We start from the raw sequence: 14,467 nt of genomic DNA, 5'->3' as shown, positions 1-14,467 counted from the left end.
TTACCAGAAAGAGAAACAAAATGTTGCCGCGGAATCCTAACCCGTGCCGGTTATTTGTATAAACTCCACATGTCAAATTTCTGAATGTCAGTGAAGCATCCAACCAGAGCTAGACTGCAGTCCGGAACTGAATTGGAAAAAACAGCACCTCATATTTCACTTGGGCAGCTTACACCCCAGGAGTATGAAAATTGACTTCTCCAACTTCAGATAGCGCTTGCTTTCCCTCTCTCTCCATCCCCTGCCCCTTCCCAGTCTCCGACCAGTCTTACAGTCTCCGACTACATTCTGTCTCTCCCCTGTCATCTGTCGGAAGAAGGGTCTTGACCCAAAACGTCACCCATTCCTTCTCTCAAAAGATGCTGCCTGTCCCGCTGAGTTACTCCAGCATTTTGTATCTACCTTTGAATTAAACCAATATCTGCAGTTCCTTCCCACACATTTTGTACTGAACGGTTTATGGGCCGGTTAACAAGGTGTAGGTGAAACGTGTAACAGGCATGTATGTCCCTGACGTGTTACACCTCCACTGCTTTATGCAACTCTATCACTAGTTAACATGTGTAGCGTTATACGAAGCAATGTGTTCTGCCACAGAAAGACTGGATAGACTCGGCTTGTACTCGCTGGAATTTAGAAGATCGAGGGGGGATCTTATAGAAACTTACAAAATTCTTAAGGGGTTGGACAGGCTCGATGCAGGAAGATTGTTCCCGATGTTGGGGAAGTCCAGGACAAGGGGTCACAGTTTTAAGGATAAGGGGGAAATCCTTTAGGACCGAGATGAGGAAAACTTTTTTCTCACAGAGAGTGGTGAATCTCTGGAATTCTCTGCCACAGAAGGTAGTTGAGGCCAGTTCATTGGCTATATTTAAGAGGGAGTTAGATGTGGCCCTTGTGGCTAAAGGGATCAGGGGGTATGGAGAGAAGGCAGGTACAGGATACTGAGTTGGATGATCAGCCATGATCATATTGAATGGCGGTGCAGGTTCGAAGGGCCAAATGGCCTCTACTCCTGCACCTATTGCCTATGTTTCTATGTTTTAGCCGGCATGCCAAGACCAATGTCTACAGTACATGGCCTTTGATGGGAAGACAATTATTTCATATAAAATACTTATTTCTTCAGTAATTCTCATTTGCAGAAGTAAGCAAGTAGTCTTCCAGTCTCACAGTTAGATCTTATAGAAACATATACTTCTTAAGGGATTGGACAGGTTAGATGCAGGAAACATGTTCCCCATGTTGGGGGAGTCCAGAACAAGGGATCACACAGTTTACGAACAAGGGGTCGGCCATTTAGAACTGAGATGAAGAAAAGCGTTTTCACCCAGAGAGTAGTGAATCTGTGGAATTCTCTGTCACAGAAGGCAGTGGAGGCCGATTCACTGGATGTTTTGAAGGGAGAGTTAGATTTAGCTCTTTGGGCTAAGGGAATCGAGGGATATTGGGAGAAGGCAGGAACGGGGTACTGTTGGGGATGATCAGCCATGATCATATTGAATGGTGGTGCTGGCTTGAAGGGCCGAATGGCCTACTCCTGCACCTATTGCCTATGTTAATTAGGCAACCAGCTCCAACAAGACATCAGTCCACTCACTCAGAACTCGTGGTCTCTGTGGGTTCCAACAAACCACAGCATCCTTGACCATTGGCTGCAGCATCTGACCAGTGTATTGTCCACAGGCAATGGAACTAAACAGTAGTTTAGAGATACAGTGTGGAAACAGGCCCTTCAGCCCACCGAGTCTGCACCGACCAGCGATCCCCGCACACTAACACTATCCTACACCCACTAGGGGCAATTTACATTTACACCAAGCCAATTAACCTACAAACATGTACGTTTCTTGGAATGTGGGTGAAAACCAAAGATAGAAACATAGAAACATAGAAATTAGGTGCAGGAGTAGGCCATTCGGCCCTTCGAGCCTGCACCGCCATTCAATATGATCATGGCTGATCATCCAACTCAGTATCCCGTACCTGCCTTCTCTCCATACCCCCTGATCCCTTTAGCCACAAGGGCCACATCTAACTCCCTCTTAAATATAGCCAATGAACTGGCCTCAACTACCCTCTGTGGCAGAGAGTTACAGAGATTCACCACTCTCTGTGTGAAAAAAGTTCTTCTCATCTCGGTTTTAAAGGATTTCCTCCTTATCCTTAAGCTGTGACCCCTTGTCCTGGACTTCCCTAACATCGGGAACAATCTTCCTGCATCTAGCCTGTCCAACCCCTTAAGAATTTTGTAAGTTTCTATAAGATCCCCTCTCAATCTCCTAAATTCTAGAGAGTATAAACCAAGTCTATCCAGTCTTTCTTCATAAGACAGTCCTGACATCCCAGGAATCAGTCTGGTGAACCGTCTCTGCACTCCCTCTATGGCAATAATGTCCTTCCTCAGATTTGGAGACCAAACCTAAACGCAATACTCCAGGTGTGGTCTCACCAAGACCCTATACAACTGCAGTAGAACCTCCCTGCTCCTATACTCAAATCCTTTTGCAATGAAAGCTAACATACCAAGATCCTGTTGAAAAACCATGGGGTCACGGGGAGAACGTACAAACTCCGAACAGACAGCACCCGTAGTCAGGATCAAACCCGTTTCAAGTCGAGACCCTTCTTCAGACTCACTGAGTTACTCCAGCATTTTGCGTCTACCTTCGATTTAAACCAGCACCTGAGTTCTTGCTTACTCACATTGAACTATTGCTTAGAGACAGTTCGTTAAAATGCTGGCAACCTTTGTAAAGACAAATAATATTTGCCTCAAGCTGAATTAAAAGCTCAGGCAATGAAGTGGGGTGGCACGGTGGCGCAGCGGTAGAGTTGCTGCCTCACAGCACCAGAGACCAGGGTTCGATCCCGACTACGGGCGCTGTCTGTACGGAGTTTGTATGTTCTCCCCGTGACCTGCGCGGGTTTTCTCCAAGTTCTTCGGTTTCTTCCCACACTCCAAAGACGTGCAGGTTTGTAGGTTAATTGGCTTGGTGTAAATGTAAATTGTCCCTAGTGTGTGTAGGATAGTGTTAGTGTGTGGGGGTCGCTGGTCGGTGTGGACTCGATGGGCTGAAGGGCCTGTTTCGACGCTGTATCTCTACACTAAACTAAACATTGAAATCTGAACAATTATTTATTGTCAGTTCATTAAAATAGTGGCAACCTTTCTACAGACTAATTATATTTTCCTTAAGCTAAACTAAATACATAGGTAATGGGGTATTTTCACTTTAGCTGCAGTTTAGTTCAGACTGTGGACGGGTTTACCACATTGAAGCTGAACTGCGGAGAGAAGGAATTCCAATGCAAGATGCTGAAAGCAAGGAACAAGAGGAATGACAGATGAAAATAGAATGAAGTGTCAGCTCAGCACTGCGTACCAGGATCACACATGGCGACCAGATCTGCCCAAGTGTTTCATTTGAACCTGATTTATACAGGCAAGGGCCGGGCAGCCTGGGGTCCATGTGAGAGGCTGAGCAAGTCTCCAAGGAAAAGGAATATTCTTTCTTAAACTCAAATAATTCAACTTGTTGGCACTGAAAGTGACTCCATTCTTGTAGTAATATCAGCTGTGGGCCCAGGCTGTTCAAAAACAGATGCAGAGTTCAAACACTACAGCAACCATGGAGCATTCTCACATTCTAACTCAGACCACAACTCTGTAAAAATCCATTTGACTGTTACTTGACATGTAGTTAGAGCAATTAATTGCAATGACTGAAGCTTTGCGGTGTAGTGAACCACTAGTTAGGCTGATTGGATAAATATGGGTCTGAGCAACTGTACTTTATATAAAAGCAACACGGGGTTCCTATGGAAATGACGAATAGGGTGAGGGTGAAGGGGCAGAATCCACAGAAGTTAAAACAACATCTTTGCTCTGTGAGTGGGGCAATATATCGGCATCAATATTGGGCAGCAAACGTTATTGCTTGTTGATTGTGTTTCTGTGCTCAATGTGTTTTACATAGAAACATAGACAATAGGTGTAGTAGGCCATTCGGCCCATCGAGCCAGCACTGCCATTCAATGCGATCATGGCTGATCATCCAAAATCAGTACCCCGTTCCTGCTTTCTCCCCATATCCCTTGATTCCATTAGCCCTAAGAGCTAAATCTAACTCTCTCTTGAAAACATCCAGTGAATTGGCCTCCCCAGCCTTTTGTGGCAGAGAATTCCACAGATTCACAACTCTCTGGGTTAAATAGGTTTTTCCTCATCTCGGTCCTAAATGGCCGACCCACATTCTTAAACTGTGACCCCTGGTTCTGGACACCCCCCAACATCGGGAACATTTTTCCTGCATCTAGCCTGTCCAATCCCTTAAGAATTTTAAATGAATAAGGTTGTAGGAATTCTGTACGATCCACTCTCACCCTTCTTAATTCCAGTGAAAACAAGCCCAGTCGACCCCGAGGACAACCTCCTCTGTCGCCATCCTGTTAGAGACTCCCACAAATAATACAGAAGATAGACACAGGGTGCTGGAGTAACTCAGCGGGTCAGGCAGCATCTGTGGAGAACATGGATAGGTGACGTTTCACAGAGTGCTGGAGTAACTCAGCAGGTCAGGCAGCATCTGTGGAGAACATGGATAGGTGACGTTTCACAGAGTGCTGGAGTAACTCAGCGGGTCAGGCAGCATCTATGGAGCTAAGGAAATAGGCAAAGTTTCGGGCCGAAACCCTTCCGGGTTTCGGCCCGAAACGTTGCCTATTTCCATAAGGATTTCAGCCCCGAAACGTTGCCTATTTCCTTCGCTCCATAGATGCTGCTGCACCATAACGCAGCGGGTCAGGCAGCATCTGTGGAGAACATGGATAGCTGATGTTTGGGGTCGGGACCCTTCAGAGTGAGTGTATTGCGGGGGGGAGAGAATACTGGAAGAGAGGTGGGGGTGGGTCTAAACCTGTCGAGTGTCACGTGGATACAAGAACACAAGGACTACTGGATAACAATCCAGAAAGAAGAAAAAATACTCACGCATGGAGTCACTTTATACCCTCTGAATAAATGATTGATTTTGTCTCCGTCTTCCAATAATGTCAACGTTCCTATCCTATGTATCATAACAGCATTTAAAAAACAGCATTGGACAGGTACATGGAAAGTAAAGGTGTGTAGAGGTGTGGGGCAAATGTGGGCAGGTGGGACTAGCGCAGATTGGGCAACTTGGTCAGCATGGGCCAGGTGGGTCGAAGGGCCTGTTTGCACGCTGTGTGTCTCTGCGACTATGGCTCTAATCAAGATCCAGGTTTTCTAGCATGTTCCGACCATCAGTTTCAGGGGGTGAGGGTGGAGGGGGGGGGGGGGGGGGGGAGGGGGTGAGGAGGGTGAGGGGGGGTGAGGAGAGGGGGGGGGTGGGGTGGTCTCGGGTTGAGGAGGGGCTGAGGGGGGGGGTAGGAATGGGGGGGTGAGAGGGGGGGGGAGGAATAGAGACATAGGAACATAGAAATTAGGTGCAGGAGTAGGCCACTCGGCCCTTCGAGCCTGCACCGCCATTCAATATGATCATGGCTGATCATCCAACTCAGTATCCCGTACCTGCCTTCTCTCCATACCCTCTGATCCCTTTAGCCACAAGGGCCACATCTAACTCCCTCTTAAATATAGCCAATGAACTGTGCCTCAACTACCCTCTGTGGCAGAGAGTTCCAGAGATTCACCACTCTCTGTGTGAAAAAAGTTCTCCTCATCTCGGTTTTAAAGGATTTCCCCTTATCCTTAAGCTGTGACCCCTTGTCCTGGACTTCCCCAACATCGGGAACAATCTTCCTGCATCTAGCCTGTCCAACCCCTTAAGAATTTTGTAAGTTTCTATAAGTATGGGTGGTCCCGGGGTGAGTAGGGGCTGTGTGGGGGGGGGAACTCTGCAGCACTACAGCATCCAGCCCCATTTTCATTTGTGAATCGCCACCTCTCCTTCATGTACCGATGGCTCGTGACCTAAAGCTGCTCTTGTGGCACGGCAGCGGAGGCAGGGAGTGTGAAACACTACATTTTAATCCCTGTTCCATAGAGACTGAGAGTCTGGTTGATTCTTTACAACATGGCCCTATGCAATGTGTCACAACAACATTTAAAAGACATTAGGACAGGTACAAGTGAAGGACAGGAGTGGAGAGAGTTGGTGAACATGACCAGAGGACATAGGTTTAAGGTGAAGGGGAAAAGATTTAATAGGAATCCGAGGGGTAACTTTTTCAAACAAAGGGTGGTGGGTGTATGGAACGAGCTGCCAGAGGAGGTAGTTGAGGCTGGGACTATCCCAACATTTAAGAAACAGTTAGACAGGTACATGGATAGGACAGGTTTGGGGGGCCATGTATTGTATTGTATTGTATTGTATTGTATTCAAATTTATTGTCATTGTCTCAATTAGAGACAACAAAATGAATTTCCATTTACAGTCAGTATCATAAAAATAAATAAATAATAAAACATATTAAAAAGTGGCACCAAGGTGAGGTAGGCACCATTGTCCAGCCAGCCTCCCCTCCGATCTTCCCAGATGTTCACCCGTGGTCTGGGCCTTCCGAGCATCCGCAGTCGCCGCCCCAGGCGGCCCGATGTTCAGGCCCTCACGCCGGGCTGATGGAACGCCGACGCCGAACCCCGACGGTGAACATCCTCCTCCTCAGCGGCCCGGACCTCCCGATCAGCCGCCTCCCACCGGAGTCCGCAGCTCCCGAGTCCACAGGCCGAGCCGGGCAGAGTCACAGGACCCCACGATGTTTGTCAGCGCCGCCCGCGTTGGGAGCTCCGCGAACCACAGCTCCAGGATGTCGGTGCAGCAGGTCCAGCACTCCGGGCTCCAGACGGCGACCCCCGGTAAGGCATCGCCAGCCCCGCGATGTATCAGCGCTGTCCCGCCGCTGCTGGAGCTCTGGTCGGTCCAGGCAGGAAAGGCCGCGCCAATCCAATAGGTAGGCCGCTGTGGGGGGGGGGGGCGAGGACGCGACTCGAATAATAGTCGCTTCATCTCCAGGAAGCGACTGAAGGACGGTATCCCCCGCACCGTACCCTCTTCCCCCACATTAACACATTAAACAAAACATAAAAAACACACTTCAACATAACAAACAAATAAAATAAAATAGAATTAAAAAAAAAACACATATGGGCCAAATGCTGGCAGGTGGGACTAGTGTAGATGGGGCATGTTAGGCCTTCATCAACCAAGTCCGCTCCGACCAGCGATCCCCGCACACTAACACTATCCTGCACACAGTTACATTTATACCAAGCCAATTAACCTACAAACCTGCACTTCTTTGGGGTGTGGGAGGAAACCGGAGCACCCGGAGGAAAGCAACGCAGGTCACGGGGAGAACGTACAAGGTCCGTACAGACAGCGCCCGTAGTCAGGATCGAACCTCGGTCTCTGGCGCTGTGAGGCAGTAACTCCACCGCTGCACCACCCAAAAGATAGATAACATAACTAACAAACAAAAATAAAAGTTCAATAAATTAGAAAACATAATATTAGTGCAAATCAAAAGGCCAAAGTCCCCCGTGTAACCGAGACAGATGATAGTTCATAGTTCAGTTGGTGTTTGTCGTGTTCAAGAGCCTGCTGGTTGTCCATAACACTGGGCATCTTGTCTCGTCAGTGTCTGTCTCTCTTCCATCTGACGAGTTCAACATACTGATAAAATGCTACAGACTACTCTTCCCAGAACCACAATATATTGCCAGATGTGGCTGCACATGAAAAGCATTCTTTCCAGAGGTCAACTGGCCTTTCAATAACACATATGGTAGTGAAATGTGAATGAATGTACCTGATTTGTACAGGGGGGTTCATCGTCTGCTAGACGAATCATCAGACAGATTCTCAATCTTAACCCCCGTCTGGCTTAAAACATCACCCATTTATCAGCTTTACAATCTCCGCCCAGCCAATCGGTGATTTATCCAGAGAGGATTTAGCAATAAGGTACATCCTCAGTCATCCTTGTAGAGAGGCCACACAATCAGGTCAGAGCTTCAACGCTTGAAGTCAACATCATCATCTTCTACAGACATACAGGGTGGCCCGATTCCTTCATCATCGTTACTTTTTTGCATATCTTTTAATTAATTTGTTCTATATCATCGTCTATATCTCGTTTCACTTAACCAGTTTGAAGAAGGGTCTCGACCCGAAACGTCCCCCATTCCTTCTCTCCAGAGATGCTGCCTGTCCCGCTGAGTTACTACAGTTTTTTGTGTCTATCTTCGGTGTAAACCCGGGTGCGATCCTGACTACAGGTGCTGTCTGCACGGAGTTTGCACGTTCTCCCCGTGACCTGCATGGGTTTTCTCTGAGATCTTCGGTTTCCTCCCACACTCCAAAGACGTGCAAGTTTGTAGGTTAATTAGCTTGGTATAAATGTAAGATTGCCCCTAGTGTGTGTAGGATAGTGTTAGTGTGCGGGGATCGCTGGTCGGTGCGGACTCAGAGGGCCAAAGGGCCTGTTTCTCTCTGTATCTCTACACTAAACTACACTAAATACCGTTATAAAACATCCTTCCATAATAATTCTTTGCTGAGCAATAATCAATGTATTTTATAGAAATAAAATTGAGTTTCTTACCCAGTTGGTATGAGTGTTTAAAATCACAAGGAGAATAGATAATGGGAATACACACAGGTGGGGGTCAACATAGGTTGAAGGTAAAAGGGGCAAGATTTGGTCAGGACCTGAGGGGCACAGAGGGTGGGTGTACGGGTACATGGGTATACGGGTATATGGGTGTACGGGTACATGGGTATACGGGTACATGGGTATACGGGTATACGAGTACATGGATGTATGGGTGTACGGGTACATGGGGTACAGGTATATGGATATATGGGTGTATGGGTATATGGGTATACAAGTACATGGGTATATGGGTGTATGGGTATATGGGTATACAAGTACATGGGTATATGGGTGTATGGGTATATGGGTATATGGGTATATGGGTATATGGGTGTATGGGTATATGGGTATACGGGTGGGTATACGGGTATGGGTATATGGGTATACGGGTGTATGGGTATATGGGTGTATGGGTATATGGGTATATGGGTATACGGGTGTATGGGTATATGGGTATATGGGTGTATGGGTATACAAGTACATGGGTATATGGGTGTACAGGTATAAGGGTGTATGGGTATATGGGTATACGGGTGTATGGGTATACAAGTACATGGGTATATGGATATATGGGTATATGGGTACCTGGGGTATAGGTATATGGGTATATGGAACAAGCTACCAGAGGGGTAGTTGAGGCAGGGACTATCACATGTAAAATATATTTGGACAGGTATATAGATAGAGGCAGGTAGGACTAGTGTATATGGTAAATCCTGGTCAGCATGGACAATTCGGGCCGAAAGGCCTGTTCTGTGCTATATGACTCACTGAGTGCAGATGTGGTAATTCCATCTTTGTCCTGGATAGTAACAGACAAAAGAAAATGAGGTTCAGACTGTTTGAATTAAAACAAGGCCCTGCTAAATAGAAGGTCGATGGGTTAAAATTACACTACAATTCAATTACTGTTATTCTTTTAAAGATGTATTTACTTAGTAAAATTAAACTTGTACTCAAGTTCAGGCCATGCAAATCCAGCTGGTCTACATTTTAGATTCGCAGAACAAATAGCGACTTCATGTCCAAACTGATGGGTGTCTCGTCTCGTGTCATTCTAGCTCAGCACCAGAACCTGCACTTGTCAAGCAGTGCGATTGGATTGCCAAAGAAACAAAACGATTTATTGATTACAAACCATCTCCATCTGGGATACTTTAGAATGGCATTCAACTGACAGCCTCAATCTGCAAATATATTCTGCCTACAAGCAATAAATAGCAAAACATGTGTACTGGGGCTTGGTGCAGGGAATGACTAGGTATCACCACTGTGATTGTGAGGCAAAACCTCCCTTTGCAGTGAAAATACTCAGCAGGTCAGGCAGCATCTGCGTGAGAAGAAATAGCATTGGTTTCAGGTGAAGAATCCCAGGTCTGAAATGGTGACTGTTTCTCCTCTCTGTAAGGCCCCACCTATTATTTTCTGTTTTTCCTTTCAGCTTTCTGGCGATGAGGGGCGGCAGTGTCGCAGCGGGTGGAGCTGCTGCCTGAAAGCGCTAGTGAGTCTGTGCATCTGAGGTGATGGATGATGTGTGTGTGGCCACTGCCCACCCTGACAACTGTTTCCAACAATTCAGCTCAAGACAAAAGTGAAGCGAAACACAAACCCTGGAGTAACTCAGCGGGACAGGCAGCATCTCTGGAGAGAAGGAATGGATAACGTTTCGGGTCGAGACACAGACAAAAATGAAATGGGTTAAGTCAAGTGAATGTGTCGGCCAATGAGGTATTTCTGTCATCAGCTAAAGAAGTCCCAAGAATTGGTCTGAAAAATGAACTGGACCCAAATCCGTTTCCCCCAGAGCCCCTGCCTGAATCTATCTTTGGTATAAACCAGCCTCTGCTGTTCTTTGTTTGTTAAAAAGTTGGATGGTATTAGTGCCCAAGCTAGGTTTCAAATTCGGCATTTGGATAGAGTTACTCCAGCTTTTTGTGTCTATCTTACGCATTTGGTTAGTTTAGTGAACGCTGTTTAAACTATTCAATACATCTGGACTGATGCATACATCACAGATGATCAGCATATCAGTCCCAGTCATAGGGCGGTGGGGCAGGCAGGCCTTGCAAGCACTTCATTATTTATTTTTTATTAAAACAGCAACATTACAATTTTCACCGCAGAAATTCTCTCTCCTATTTCAGAGTAAATACTGGTTTCACAATTCACACTCACCCACAGAGCACATATTTCACAAGCAACTTGCCTGGATAAGGCTTGAATTCTCAACGAGATTTTAAAATGCTCAAGAGGAAGAGAAAAGTAATAATATCATGACTTCATGAAACTGTCCAATCCAAGACTCATTTCAATCAGTAATAATTCTGTGTTTTACAACAACTTACCATTTTGCATCATTTGTAACGAGACGTCAAAAATAAAACACAGATAACGTCGTTTTGGAGAACAATAGGAGTGATTTTGCCGAGCTAGCCCTGACTGGAAAGAATTATTAAACAAACATTTGACCAGCTTCACAAAACGTTCTTGAAGAAACTCACTACGTTGAGCCCAGTGTGAAATCTTTCTTCTCAATCACCGGTGAACTAAAGAACAAAGAGTGTTATTTAGATAGAAAATGTGGAAATGCAAAATAAAAATGAGCGCACTAAATTAAAACATCCTAGAAGGCAAAGTGCCAAGATTAGAAATATTCACGGTGGTAAAAATATATTCCTTCTCATCATAGATAGGCACAAAAAGCTGGAGTAACTCAGCGGGACAGGCAGCATCTCTGGAGAGAAAGAATGGGTGACGTTTCGGGTCGAGACTCTTCTTCAGTCTGAAGAACCACCCATTCCGTCTCTCCAGATGCTGCCTGTCCCGCTGAGTTACTCCAGCTTTGTGTCTATCTTCGGTTTAAACCAGCATCTGCAGTTCCTTCCTGCACATTCCTGCTCATCGTGTTGGCCTTAAGATTAATTGAGGGGGAGAAAAGTAATATTAACTGATTATCAAACGTGTTCAAATAAAAAAAAACAATACAAAGAGCCTTTGTAAAGATTCCTTTATATTATAGATTCAGTGCTGCGTACTTTTATACTATAGATTAAACTGCTACATGCGTGAAACTGAACAGTCAGACATTGTGCATTAAAATAGGAATGGCTGTAAGATGGTTTATCTATTAACAGGTTATGGATAGGGCAGCACTGAAGTGGGTCATTTTAACTCAAAGGAATAACTCGTGATAATAAACTGACAGCTCAAATTTCCTTTGCATTAGAAGCTGTGGTCAGAGGTAAATATTAAATTGTTTCGTTTAGTTTAGAGATACACCATGGAAGCAATATTTATGCCACTGCCCAAGTGACCAGCATATCTTTATGGGGTCAAACTGCAACAGCATCAAGTCAAGAGTGTTTTATTGTCATGTGTCCCAGAAAGAACAACGACATTCTTACTTAGAGCAGCACAACAGAATTTGTAAACATGGTTCGCTGTAAATAATATAAAAAATGAGAAAGAAAAGGTTCAGTGTGTATATGTACACTCACACATACGCACATACTCACACACACACATATATCACACATACTCACACACATACGCACATACTCACACACATATCATACACACACACACACACACATACTCACACACACATATCACACACACACACACACATACTCATACACACATATCACACACACACACACACACATATATACACACACACACACACACATACTCATACACACATACACACACACACACATATAAACACATACATAAAAACAATAACATACATACATACATACAAGCAATAACAATAATAGTATATGTTCAGAGCTTAATGGAGGTTGTGGTATTATATAATCTAATGGCTTTAGGGAAGAATCGGTTCCTGAATCTGGAAGTTAGTTTTCAGACTCCCGAACCTTCTTCCCAACGGCATGGGTGAAATGAGTGTGTGGCCTGGGGGATGTGGGGATGTGGGTCTCCGATGATGCTGGCTTTCTTTTTGAGGCAGCGACTTCAGTCGATGGTGGGGAGGTCAGAACTCGCGATTGACCGGGCAGTGTTCACCAAAGATCCTATATGTTTTGCAGTCTTCTTTGACTCTGGGCATTCAAGTTGCCGAACCAGGCTGTGATGCACCAGTCAATGCGCTCTCTACTGTACACCTGTAGAGGTTCAAGAGAATCATCTCTGCATACCGAATCTCCACAATCTTCTCAGGAAGCAGATGTGTTGAGGTGCTTTCTATATAATTGCATCAATGTGCTGGGTTCAGTAAAGATCTTCAGAAATATACGCACCTAGGAATTTGAAGCTTTTGACTCTCTCCACCATCATCCTGTTGATATAGACAAGTTTATGGGTCCTCATCCTTCCTCTTCCAAAGTCCACAATCAGTTCCTTGGTCTTACTGACATTGAGAGCCAGGTTGTTGTGCTGGCACCATTTGGTCAGTTCATTTCATTATTACCACCGGCCATCCCCAAGTTACAAATTCCCGTCCTGTAGACTTTCACTACACACCAACAAGTTCCTGTAACTTTCAATAAAGCCGGACCTACATGCTCGTGCACATTCCCAAATGTGGAGAACAGGTTTTCTCTATCCCCACTTTTAGTCAATGTTCTTTCTGATCAGCTGTGCACTTTATGTCCTTCATTCCAATAATGCTACCAAAGACTGATTTTCCGACTTACAAACATTGACAGAGTGCTGGAGTAACTCAGCGGGTCAGGCAGCATCTGTGGAGAACATGGATAGGTGACGTTTCACAGAGTGCTGGAGTAACTCAGCGGGTCAGGCAGAATCTGTGGAGAACATGGATAGGTGACGTTTCACAGAGTGCTGGAGTAACTCAGCGGGTCAGGCAGCATCTGTGGAGAACATGGATAGGTGACGTTTCACAGAGTGCTGGAGTAACTCAGCGGGTCAGGCAGCATCTGTGGAGAATATGGATAGGTGATGCTTCGGGTCGGGACCCTTCTTCAGACTCAAAATTGATGTTTGGATGTCTGGCAAAGCCAAATCTGTTTGTAACACAGGGTATTATCCCTGTATTTTCCTTGCTTGCTTTCCTGTAACTCTGCCTATCAACCCAGTGAGTTTCAGATTTTTATATCCATGAGCAGTTTTTTTCCTCCAGCATTACCATGTGGAGCTGATTTACAATTTTACAACAAGGGGATTGGAGCAAATTCTGTCACCATTTCAAGATTTCACCATCAGCCAAGCTCTTGATGAATGGTGGAAAAGGTTTGCACATTGGATGGTCTACTGGTGCAGTGTTATGTTCTTAATCTTTCAACCATTAGTGTTACATTAATTTGCACTTCAGATGACGCAAAGGTGAGCGAGGAAAGCCGGATTAAGGTACACAGCAGCAGATGTATTGGTTAGAGTTTGAGTAACACAAATCCAAGGTGACGAGGGGGTATTTATCATCCCGTGGCAAATTTGTATTTGTGATCCATCACGACAAACTAAACATCCAATACCTAAGTAATTAAACGTAAATAATCCGGTCATACATCCTAGGAATAAGTGGGTTAACTTATGATGAGCGTTTGACGGCACTGGGCCAGTACGCGCTGAGCTTTAGAAGATTGAGGGGAGGACCTCATTGAAAATCCAGAATAGTGAAAGGCTTGGATAAAGTGGATGTTTCCACTAGTGGGAAATTCTAGGACTAGAGGTCATAGCCCCAGAATTAAAGGACGTTACTTTAGAAAGGAGATGAGAAGGAATGTCTTTAGTCAGAGTTTAGTTAGGTGAATCTCTGTGAATAGCTGTGGAGATTGTTAAAGCGGAGATAGATTCTTGATTAGTATAGGTGTCAAGGGTTATGGGGATAAGGCAGCTGAATGGG

The sequence above is a fragment of the Leucoraja erinacea genome, chromosome 18, assembly GCF_028641065.1.
Source record: "Leucoraja erinacea ecotype New England chromosome 18, Leri_hhj_1, whole genome shotgun sequence".
In the NCBI taxonomy this organism is placed as follows: domain Eukaryota; kingdom Metazoa; phylum Chordata; class Chondrichthyes; order Rajiformes; family Rajidae; genus Leucoraja; species Leucoraja erinaceus.
The sequence above is the reverse complement of the archived record's forward strand: the minus strand, read 5'-3'. Positions refer to the sequence as shown.